The 10,885-nt window shown below is 45.5% G+C and overlaps 1 protein-coding gene across 4 annotated transcripts in view; it reads right to left on the bottom strand.

Moving 5' to 3' along the window:
• The window catches only part of Rbm47 (RNA binding motif protein 47), a 138,668-nt gene that overhangs the window by 58,922 nt on the left and 68,861 nt on the right, over positions 1 to 10,885 (bottom strand). For 2 of the 4 annotated variants that reach the window (XM_028765324.1, XM_028765318.1), the window contains exon 1: positions 3,530 to 3,582. The exons of the other annotated variants lie outside the window; for them this stretch is intronic. The gene's annotated coding sequence lies outside the window, so the exon portion shown is untranslated. Of the gene's footprint in view, positions 1 to 3,529; positions 3,583 to 10,885 lie in introns of those variants that run through there. 4 annotated transcript variants of the gene reach the window in all.

The following is a 10,885-nucleotide window of genomic DNA, read 5'->3' on the forward strand; positions in this document are numbered from 1 at the left end:
CCTAGGCCCTTGCCAAGCATGAAAGAAGCCTTGGATTCAACCGCTAGCCCTGAAGCAGGTGAGGGAGAGTCTTAGGAAATAGTGATGGCAGGGCCCCAACTGTCTTCTCCAGAGCAAGATTGCTCTCTAGTGTGGTAAGCGATTTCACCTTGAGTTAGGCTCCACTGTAAACTCCCGAAGCTCCTCGGGCTCGGCTCCTCATATAAAACAGCTGCTGTTGCTCCTGAGACAACTGCTTCCATTAAATAAATGGCTCACGCAGAGCGCTTAGCAAACACACTCCCTGAAACAGGCCCTCCTTCTGCCTTCTCAGGTGATAACATTTCTATCCCACCCTTTATGAGGTCACCCAACTTTGAAGAGCTGACACACAGAGGCATGGCTTTTTAGCTCACACTCACAGTTTTTAAACTCCTGAAATAATTGTAGTCTATTCCCACAAAGCAAGAGTAGGTAGCGAATGAGCCAATAAATTAGAACTGCGTGTAACCGCCTGGGCAAATATCACAGATATTTGTGAGTGTCAAGCGAGTAAAGCCAGGCAGAAGAGCATAGACTGAGAGCCTCCGTGTTTATTAAGTTCAACAACAGCCAAAGCTGAACTATGATGTTGATAATGGTTCATGCAGGGTGGGGAGGAGGAAGTATAAGAAGTAATCTTGAAGAACTGAGAAATGAAACCAGGCAAAGGTCAAACACCTGGAGTCTCGGAACTAGGGACTGAGGAAGACTGCCTCAGGTTCAAAGCCAGCCTGTGTACGAAGTGAGACCCTGCCTCAAAACAAAGCAAATAGAACTGAGAGATGAGAACACATCCCAGAATGGGCTTTTAATAAACAGTTAAAGGATGGATGGATGGATCTGACAACCAGAAATGTTATTGAAAGCTAAGAGACAATATTAAATGTGAGATTTTAATGACACTCTGATCTACAGGTATAGCAATGCATCATTGGGTGCTATATTCCCTTAGCAGAATCACTGTAGGTTTTCTCCTAGTGATCTTGACCTTCCTCCTAGTGACCATGACCTTTCTAGTCTCAGGTTCTTACCCACTTTTCCAGTGTGTGGTATGGGTTCAATCTCATGGGATGGGACTAAATACAACCAAAAATGGTTGGTCACTCATTCCTGTAATCTCAGTACTTGGGAGGCTAAGGCAGGAGGACTAACAGAGTTGGAGGTGAGCCTGGGCTGCACAGAAGTTTCTAGGCCAAATGGAGCTTTGGTGTGATAACCTCACTCAAAACAAACAAATGCTGGGTGTGATATACACACCTTCAATCCCATCATCTCAGAGGCAGAGGCAGAGGCAGGTGCGTCTCCTGAGTTCCAGGATAGCCTAATCTATATAGTAAACTACAGGCCAGCCATAGATATATGCAGTGAGATAACACTTCAAAAAGGAAGAAAGGTGCAAGCCCAGCTCCCAGGAACTCACCTACAATTCTAGCATTCCAGAGGCTGGTGCAGGAGTTCAAGGCTAGCGTCAGCTATAGAGTGAGACTGTCTCAAAAGAACAAAACAAAAATCCAAACACTACCAATCTTTTGTAGAGAGAGCACCTACTTATAGCCAACTTGACACAAAAGCACTCTCACCCCATTTACTAAAAGCAGAATTTGTCAAACAACAAACCATGGTGAGATGGTAAGGACCCCCCCTAATGGGATGTAAAATAACCTCTGGTGATCTTACGCCCACACATCTAGGGGATTGAAATCTAGAAAAATTGAAAGGAAGGCACTTCTCCTGTGAGACAAGGGCAAAAGAAGATCTCGAAGTCTCTAGAAACAGAAGACCCTTTCCCAGAGCCTTTCTGTTCCTCTGATCACATTTCAGATTTGACTAATATTAACTACCTCCTTCAGACAGTCTGGTGTGAGTACACAGAGCCCTCCACTGACCAAGGTCTCCATTTTGGATTTACAGGGAACTAGAGATGGTCTAAGTGCACATGTGACACTCTCGTGCACCTTGTGATAGGCCAATGGTTTGAAAAAAAAAAAAAAGCAAGCAAGCAAGCAAACAAACAAACAAACAAACAAAAAACCCACAGGGTTTCTCTGTATAGCCTTGGTTGTCCTGGAGCTTGCTCTATATAGACCAGACATGGCATGTGCCATGCCGGGCAGTGGTGGCGCACGCCTTTAATCCCAGCACTTGGGAGGCAGAGGCAGGCGGATTTCTGAGTTTGAGGCCAGCCTGGTCTACAGAGTGAGTTCCAGGACAGCCAGATATATACAGAGAAACCCTGTCTTGAAAAACCAACCAACCAACCAACCAAACAAACAAAAAAAGCATGTGCCACCATGCCTGGCTAGTTTTGAAATCTTAAGGGGTTAAGAAAAGGCTAATTCACATTTTAAAAATGACATAACTTCTGAGTGGTCTTCTCAGTTAAAGGCCTGGCTACTCGGCTCCATTTGCTATCCCACAAAGATAAGCTGTCAATATGCTGTCCTTCCCTAAAACCGGGTCTACTGCTCCACCATGGTTAGATGGAGTCCTACCCACCCAGACACAGAAGCCAACCCAGAAGCTTCAGCAGAGAGGAAGTTTTCCTCCAACCTTGAAGCAGTCATCTCTGCTACCCCCTTTACAGTGACTGGAAGGTGACACAGATCCCTGGCAGGATCGATGGTATTCTCAACCATCAATACCAACCTCACACTGCCAGCTACTACCAACGACTCCATATGCTGGCTCTACCTTATACATTATACTTCGACACCATTCACCAAGAATTAGCACCTACTTTCTGGACCTTGTACTTTTTCAGAATTTCTGATGTCCTGTTTGGATTTTAGCCACAACTATAGGTATGTGTCTATCATAATCACCATGACAACTGACAATTGATCAAAAATAAATAGTTCAGGTTCCCTCTTGATCACATGAGTTCAGATTTTCTACCAAGGGGCGAGATGCGGGGAGCAAATAAAGATCTGTATTCCCGAGGCATATTAACCCAGCAATCTCCCAAGGTCATGGCCAGCAATACAAAGAGACTCTAAAACTGCTGTGCCTAAAAGTCTAGATCTTAAGATAAAAACCTGCTTTCATGAGGACCTTTAATTTGTACTTATCTTGTCTAAACTTAACACAAGAGGGATGGGGGTGGGGAGGAGAAAATTTTCAAGAAATCGGAGCCACCTTTTAGCAAAAGCTTTCAATGGAATGAGTCACCAGGTTTAAGGCACAAGGTGACACTTGGTTGGCCTCACAGAATCCACAGGCCTGGCTCCTTGCTGAAGTCCATGTACACAGCAAAGGCTCCGGCCACCTTTCAGACCCCTCTCCATGACACACTCAGCTCTCCAGTACAACCGTAAACAGCAGAGGGTTACAAGTCTGCAGGGACTGCCAGCCACTGGGAAACTTAAGATTTCCCAAGAAATTCTTTCTGCCGGCTCACCCCACATATTTCCCCGGTCACCATTCCCACCCCTGCAGGAGAAGGGGGGCCCAAGGCCTATGCAATCCACAGTTTTAAATATTAATAAATACCAAAGTATGAAACCAGTACCTGCCAAACACCTGGTGCTCGCTTTCCCCTGCCCGTCCTCGCCTCCCACGCTCTGGCAACGGAATGCCCTTCAAAACCATGGCTCAGTGCTTTTGGTAAATGTTTTACGAGACACTGAACAGCCTTTCGACCCACCCTCAGAGCAAACACCATTGAGAGAACACAATATAATGGTAGCAAAGCGATCCTGGGATGTACAGTAATGTCATTGACCAAGCGGGTTTCCACACTTCCCTTTAAGAAAGGGAAACCAACCCAAAATCTGAAGACGTGGGCATCAGTGGGCAAAGCTTCTAGAACTAGAACTTGAAGCTAGAAGCCTTAGAGGTTTTTCTGTTTTGTTTTGAAGGTGGCCTTACGATCACCTTGCTCTAATCCCCAAGCAAGTCTTGACTTGTCAGACTGAAAAGGTGTCTAAATTAAGAGTTAATAAAGGGAGACGAAGGGTGGAATTCTCTGGCACACCTGCAGACACAGTAGCACCCACATATTTATGGGGCACTAATTTCTAGTTATTGTGGAAACGGTACCTGGAAAAGGTAGCTTCCGCAATAACAAAACGAACATACTCCCCGTTTTTCCATAGCCCAAAAGTTAGTCACAGTTAAACAGCAACTTGCTCTGAACCAGAAGTTTGGCATTCCATTCAGGTTAACAATTATAACCGAAGGACAACAGAAACTTGCTGGCACCGAGCGATCAGCACCCACAGCGTGGCAGGTGCTTCTTAGAAGCAGGGTTAACCAAACAGAGGAGGAACTCAGAGGTCCTTGGGAGGCCTGGTCCAGAGAACCTGGGTCCCAAGCCCACGAGGGCAACACGCACGTACCTGCTCTTGGTGCTCTGAGTTGGACAGTGAGGAAGGGTGAGTATTCTGCTACCTACAAGCCTAAAAGAAGAGCAAACCTATCTAGAGAAGCAAGTTTGCTTTGGCAGACAGGTTAGGCAAAAAAAACACCCCTCTCCTTTTCTGTCCCCCACCCCCACCTCAGTCCCCAAGAGCACTCAGAATTCCGCACTTCCTACTTTAAGTAGAAGTGTAGAAATCTGATTGGAGGATCCAGAGCCTGGCTTTTTCTATACTCAGGCTGTGTGACCTTGGGCTACTATCTCCACCTTTGAAATTGTTTCTTGATGCTTATCAAACAAACAAACAAACAAACAAGCAATCACCTAGAGCCAGGGAAGATATATTAACGGGGGACTTCTTTAGAAGCACCGTTTTAGATCTTCAAGCCAGGGTCTGAAGCGCTGTAACAACGGTCCCCCTCACACCTTGTGTGTATAAACCTCATCTTAGTTTCCATTTTGTCCAGTGACAGAGGCTTCAGTTCAGCAGTAAGTTTCCTTTCTCTGGGGTTGGAATGACTCATCAGTTCGGGGTGGGTTTCACAAATGACCCTTTATCTGACTGCTCAGAGGCGTGGCCGGCCAGCCAGGGCAGTCTCCTCCACCTTACACAACAGTCTGTGCACACTGCCCTCTGACACAATTAGCTAACCAGACCTGCACAACCACTCCAGCCTGGCCTCTCTGGTCCCTCTCTCCTCCTTCCCTACCTCACTATCCCAACATGGATTCTTCAGCCCAGGCAGGCCTTGAACTCATCATCTCTCTTCCACAGCCTCCTGCTATGATGCTTCCTCCTCCCTTGTCTTTTCCCCCTCCTGGTCAGTCTTCTCTATTCCTCACTCTGGGCTGGCAGCCACAGTTTTCCACTTTCTCTCATCTTGTAAGACCCTGCTCTCCTGGACATTCACTCTTCAGGCACCCCAGTGAAATCAAATGTGCTAAAAGGTCAAATCTTACAATGTGGGGATGTTTTTCCCCTTCCCAGGGGTCTTTTCTACATACCTGTCTCTAGGGTATCCCTTTCCACTCTGGCTTTCATGGACTCTAGTGGAACATGTAGCCCTGCACCCCTAGCACGGAGTCAGTCCTAGGTCTGACTGTATGGGGATATACTTGAACTTCTGAAGCTGGGTACATGCCTTTAATCTCAGCACTTGGGAGGCAGAGGCAGGCGGATTTCTGAGTTCGAGGCCAGCCTGGTCTACAGAGTGAGTTCCAGGACAGCCAGGGCTACACAGAGAAACCCTTGTCTTGAAAAAACAAAACAAAAAAGCCAAAAAAACTCAATACTTGAACTTCTGGTGGGGTTTGTAACTTTTCTTTTTTAATAGGGTCTTAGATCATAGCCCACACTTAACTCAGTTATATGGACAGCAAGGATTAACTCGAATTCTCAACAATCATTCTACCTCAGCCGCCCAAGTGTGGTAATTGTACTCTGTAATAATCGAATTTTGAGGAGTAAAATGTGAATATGGCTAAATACCAAGGAGTACTTTGTTGGTTAATCCTAGTATAATAAAAAGGTCACACTTCGCAAGGATGTCTTCTCATTTCATATATGATCTTATAAACATATTATATACATCAAAAGAAATGATAGCAAATGAAACAACCATCAAAAAACAAGCATCCAGCCAGGTTCAGGAGGTTGACGTAGGAGGATCATTGCGAAGGTTGGGTCTAGCCTGGGCTTTGAGGCTTGTCTCAAAACCCAAAAAAGAAAATGTCCAAAGCTAGGTATAGTGATTTATGTCTGTAATCCCAGCCCTCGGGAAGCTGAAGCAGGAGGACCACTAGGAACTAAACTCAGACTGGGACACAAACCATGACTCTGTGTCAAAGAAACCAAAACCAAACCCAGGCTTCATCTGATGAGTGATTTCCTCCCATGCGTCAAAGGCACTGTGCATGTATGTGCAGTGCCTGAGATGCCCAGAGAGGGCGCCAGAAGCCCTAGCGCTGGAATAACAGATGGTTATTTTTTTTTTATGGGAAAGCAAGTGTTCTTAAGCACTGAGCCATCTCTCAGCCTCTAAAAACAGTGAAAAGGGAGAGCAGACGCCCAAGTGTTCTCATTCCCACATGTGCGCTGTGGGACGTGCACGCAAACATGTACATGCATAAACCAATCAATGAAACAAACGTACAATAATAATTAATACATAAGGACATAATATTGCCGAGTGACCCTCTCCACCCTTCGGCCACAGCGTCCCGAGTGCTGGGATGTGCTCCCACAACCAGCTCCAAGCACCATTTATCGTACGGTGCCAGGCACTTGACCATGTGAGATGTCCCTCAGTTCAGACTTTCAGGAAGACAGCAGAGAGGCAACATGGGGGCGTCGTACCTCTGTGCTGACCGCAGAGCTGCGATTCACCAGTTTCTGTCTGAGCCCTCGATCCCTGAGTCCCACTTCCATCCCACGTACGCTGTAGCCTATCCCCCTCGCAGCGTGCCTATTGCTTACATGGAGCTCCGCCTCCTCTTCTTTTGGCCCCTCGATGATCAGAACCCGACTCTGTTCTTCACTCCTTTTTTCTCCTTCCCTATTCCCTGACCCCTTTCTTATTCACCCGAAGATCACTTGTGCTATTTAAAACCTATTGAAAAACTATGATGGGGGAGGGAGGTCCTCATTTGACCAGGAAACCCAACCAAACAGATTCCCGGTTCTACTTTTCCACCTAACGTGTTTACAAACTTGATATTGAAGCCCTGCAATGCTCGCTGCAGAGAAATCCGGATTCTACCCAGTACTTGGCATGTTATGATTTAAATATGCTGTCTCATGCTGGTCACCAGTTGACTTGTGTCCCTGAGGAAGGTCAATGCTTTCTGGACAGTACATGTTTTCTTGTTTGGTTGGCTCTTTGCTTTGATTTGATGAGGTAGGGTAGCACTCTGTATCCCTAGCTGGTCTCATACTTCCTATCTTCCCCTTCCAAACCCTTACCCCCGTTTCTAACAATTCCAGGTCAAGATTTTGTTCTGTGCCTCTCTTTATACTAGTACAATGGAGGCCTTGATTCTTGTTGTTGTTTTATTTTATTCTTTTTTTTTTTTTTTTAAAGACATGGCCTCGATACGTAGACCCGGCTGGCCTTGAAGTTTCAGAGGCCCTCATTCCTATGCTTCTGAAGAACTCTGTATTTCCCAGGAAATGTCAACTATAGAATTCTGAAAGGGCAGAATGTTTTTTGTTTTTTTTTTTTCGAGACAGAGTTTCTCTGTGTAGCCCTGGCTGTCCTGGAACTCACTCTGTAGACCAGGTTGGCCTCAAACTCTCAAACTCAGAAATCCACCTGCCTCTGCCTCCCAAGTGTTGGGATTAAAGGTGTGTACCACCACCGCCCGGCGAGGGCAGAATGTTTTGATATTGAGAGATTGCTGCTCACTTCCGAAACACCTGTGCACTTTGGTGGCCTAGTCCTGCCCTGGATATATGTGACTCTAATGTATATAGTCTGTGGAATGCTTTCAGAGTTTGGAAAGTAGGTTTGAGTTCTGAAACATGAGGGGACAGAAGAAACAGGAAAGGTGGGTGGGACATAATGTGGAAGGCTATTTCGACTCCTTTAAATCTCAAAAGAGGGCTTCAAGAAGTTTGGTGCATTCGGCTTTGGAAACCGCCTGTCATCCACGCCGGCTTCAACCTATACCCTAAGGAAGTCCCAGTAGCTTTTGATATTTTCCCAAATTATCCAGGAAACGGGAGAGTATGATGGGAGAATGGGCACACGATGAACCTACACCATCTGGTGCTGGCTTCCACTGGAGCCACAGTTCTCAAAGTGAGGTTCCAGGAACCCCCGGGGAGCTCACCCAGAAAACTGCCTGTTTGGGGTACCTAGTTGCCACAGCTGTCTCAGGGGGAATCACTTGTGTGACAGAGCTGCACCAGGGACTTGCCACTTCCCTCCTAGAAAGCCATTTGTACAGAGAGAATCAACGACAGCTCTTCAGGCTTTGGGCTTTTGGCAGATGCTCTCTAGCAAATGAAAGAAGTATTCCTGGGCCTTCAAAGGCCACAGCTGTTTCTAATTATAGCCGTCAAAGGAAAGTTAAAATTGTGGAGAACTTGCATCTGCTAACATGGACGTGACAGCTTGCCAATAATTAAAGGCTGCTTTAGGAATATCAGTTGTGACAGTAACAAATTTCAATGGGTACAGAATAATAAAACATATGCCAATGTTTTACAAATAAGTGAACCAATATTTTCCAAATGAGCATGATGACTTATCATTGTCCTATGAGAGTTTGAGCTAGTCCAAGAACTTCAATGTAACCAACCATAAAATTTTCACTGATGTGTTTAGAAATTCTGTTAATATAACTAAGCTTTAAGTTTTAGGAATCTACCCCTTTCAGGCTGGGAATGTAGGTCAATGGTAGAGCACTTGTCCAGAATAGGAAAATCTCTGGGTTTGAGTCCTAGGAACAAATGTACACAGAGACATACACAGAGAGACAGACAGACAGACAGACAGACACACACACACACACACACACACACCTCTCACAACAGATGCTCATAAGCAAGATCTACAATACCAACTACTCAGGAGAGTCAGAAGATGACAAATTTAGGGTCAGCCTGAGCTACAGTGACTTCAAAGCCAACAACTTGGTGAGACTGATAGTCTCTCTCAAGTTAAAAGAAGGAGCTGGAGCCAGGCGGTGGTGGCGCACGACTTTAATCCCAGCACTTGGGAGGCAGAGGCAAGGCAGATTTCTGAGTTTGAGGCCAGCCTGGTCTACAGAGTGAGTTCCAGGACAGCCAGGGCTACACAGAGAAACCCTGTCTCGAAAAACCAAAAAAGAAGGAGCTGGAGAGACGGTTCTGGGTTTAAGAGCACACGCTGCTCTTCCAGAACCAAAGTTTGGTTCTCAAGACCATGTTAACTCCAGCGCTAGGGATCTAATGTCCTCTCCCAGCCCGCACTCACTGGAAAATACTTGATCAGTCCAAAGACACAGAGACACACAAGTAAAAATGAGTCTTCTGAACAACAACAACAAAAGGCACGTTAAATGAGGGCTCAGACTGTAGCTCCATGGTTGAGTATCTGCCTACTGCTGAATCACAACACAGCAAAGACAGAACAAGATCTTCACAGACTTCTGAAAAGTCTGAGCTATATAGCAAGACACAATCTCAAAAACAAAAATAAAAGCATGCTTAGTTTGCATGGTTTTAAAGAACATAGAGTTAGCAGATTTAGCAAATAAAAATATATTTTAGTATAAAACATTCTAGCCAGGTGGTGGTGGCGCATGCCTTTAATCCCATGGGAGGCAGAGGCAGGTAGATTTCTCAGTTTGAGGCCAGCCTGGTCTACAGAGTCAGTTCCAGGACGGCCAGGGCTACACAGAGAAACCCTGTCTCGAAGGAAAAAAAAATTCTGTGCAATATTTAGGACATATTAATACTAAAAGGATTTCGAACTACGTGAGTAAGGAATTGGAGATCCTATTACACTTTATCTGCTTTTAAGATATGCAAAGACAAAAACACTGAGAAATACCAACCAAAACTATGCTTCTCACCACTGCGCTAAACACTAATACCTCTCTTTTTTTTTTTCCCCAGGCAGGGTTTCATGTAGTCCATCCCACTGCCTCCACCTTCCAAGTGCTGGGATTACAAAGATGCTAAATTTTTCTTTTGTTAGTCTTTTATATAATATTTTTATTTGAGATTATAATCTAATTATATCATTTCTCTCCTTCCCTTTCCTCCCTCCAAACTCTCCTGTCCAACACTCCCAACTTCTAAGTCACAAATTTATGGCCTCTTTTTTTAAAAAAATGCACACACACACTCATACACACTCACACACACTCATACACACTCACACACACACACAGGTTCACACGTACAGGTTGTCAGGGCTGACCATTTACTGTAATTCCTTTTCATTTATTTATTATCCATTTTAGGTTGGATTGGGTTTGGTGGTAGTGGGGGGTGCACAGCTTCACTCTAGCCCAGGCTAGCCTGGAACTCCTGGTGATCTCCCTGCCTTAGCCTCCTGGGTGCTGGGATTACAGAAACGACCCACTATGCCTGGCAGACAAATGCCAGCACCCCCCCCCCCAAAAATCCTCTGTGGTAAATCCAATCACACACAACTCCGATTTCCTCATCCAAATGAGAATATGAAACCCCAAAGAAGCCAAGTGAAGCTGCTGACTGGTAAAGGAAGACCTGGGACCTACTACTCCCTGCTCAGATGTCAAAATCTCAGCTTGAAGACATCAGGCTTCTCCAGTCTTTTAAATGATGCAGGTTCCCCAAAATGGTTGGTGTCTCAAATTTCAGTGAATCAACCTCTATTGCTCACCTGCTGCTGTCTCACACCTGTGCTTTCTGCTCTGAGAGAGCCAGCAAGAGAGAGCGAGAGAGAGAGAGAGAGAGAGAGAGAGAGAGAGAGAGAGAGAGAGAGAGAGAGAGAGAGAGAGAGAGAGAGAGAGAGAGAGAGAGAGAGAGAGAGA

The sequence above is a fragment of the Grammomys surdaster genome, unplaced genomic scaffold (assembly GCF_004785775.1).
Source record: "Grammomys surdaster isolate TR1022 unplaced genomic scaffold, NIH_TR_1.0 150, whole genome shotgun sequence".
In the NCBI taxonomy this organism is placed as follows: domain Eukaryota; kingdom Metazoa; phylum Chordata; class Mammalia; order Rodentia; family Muridae; genus Grammomys; species Grammomys surdaster.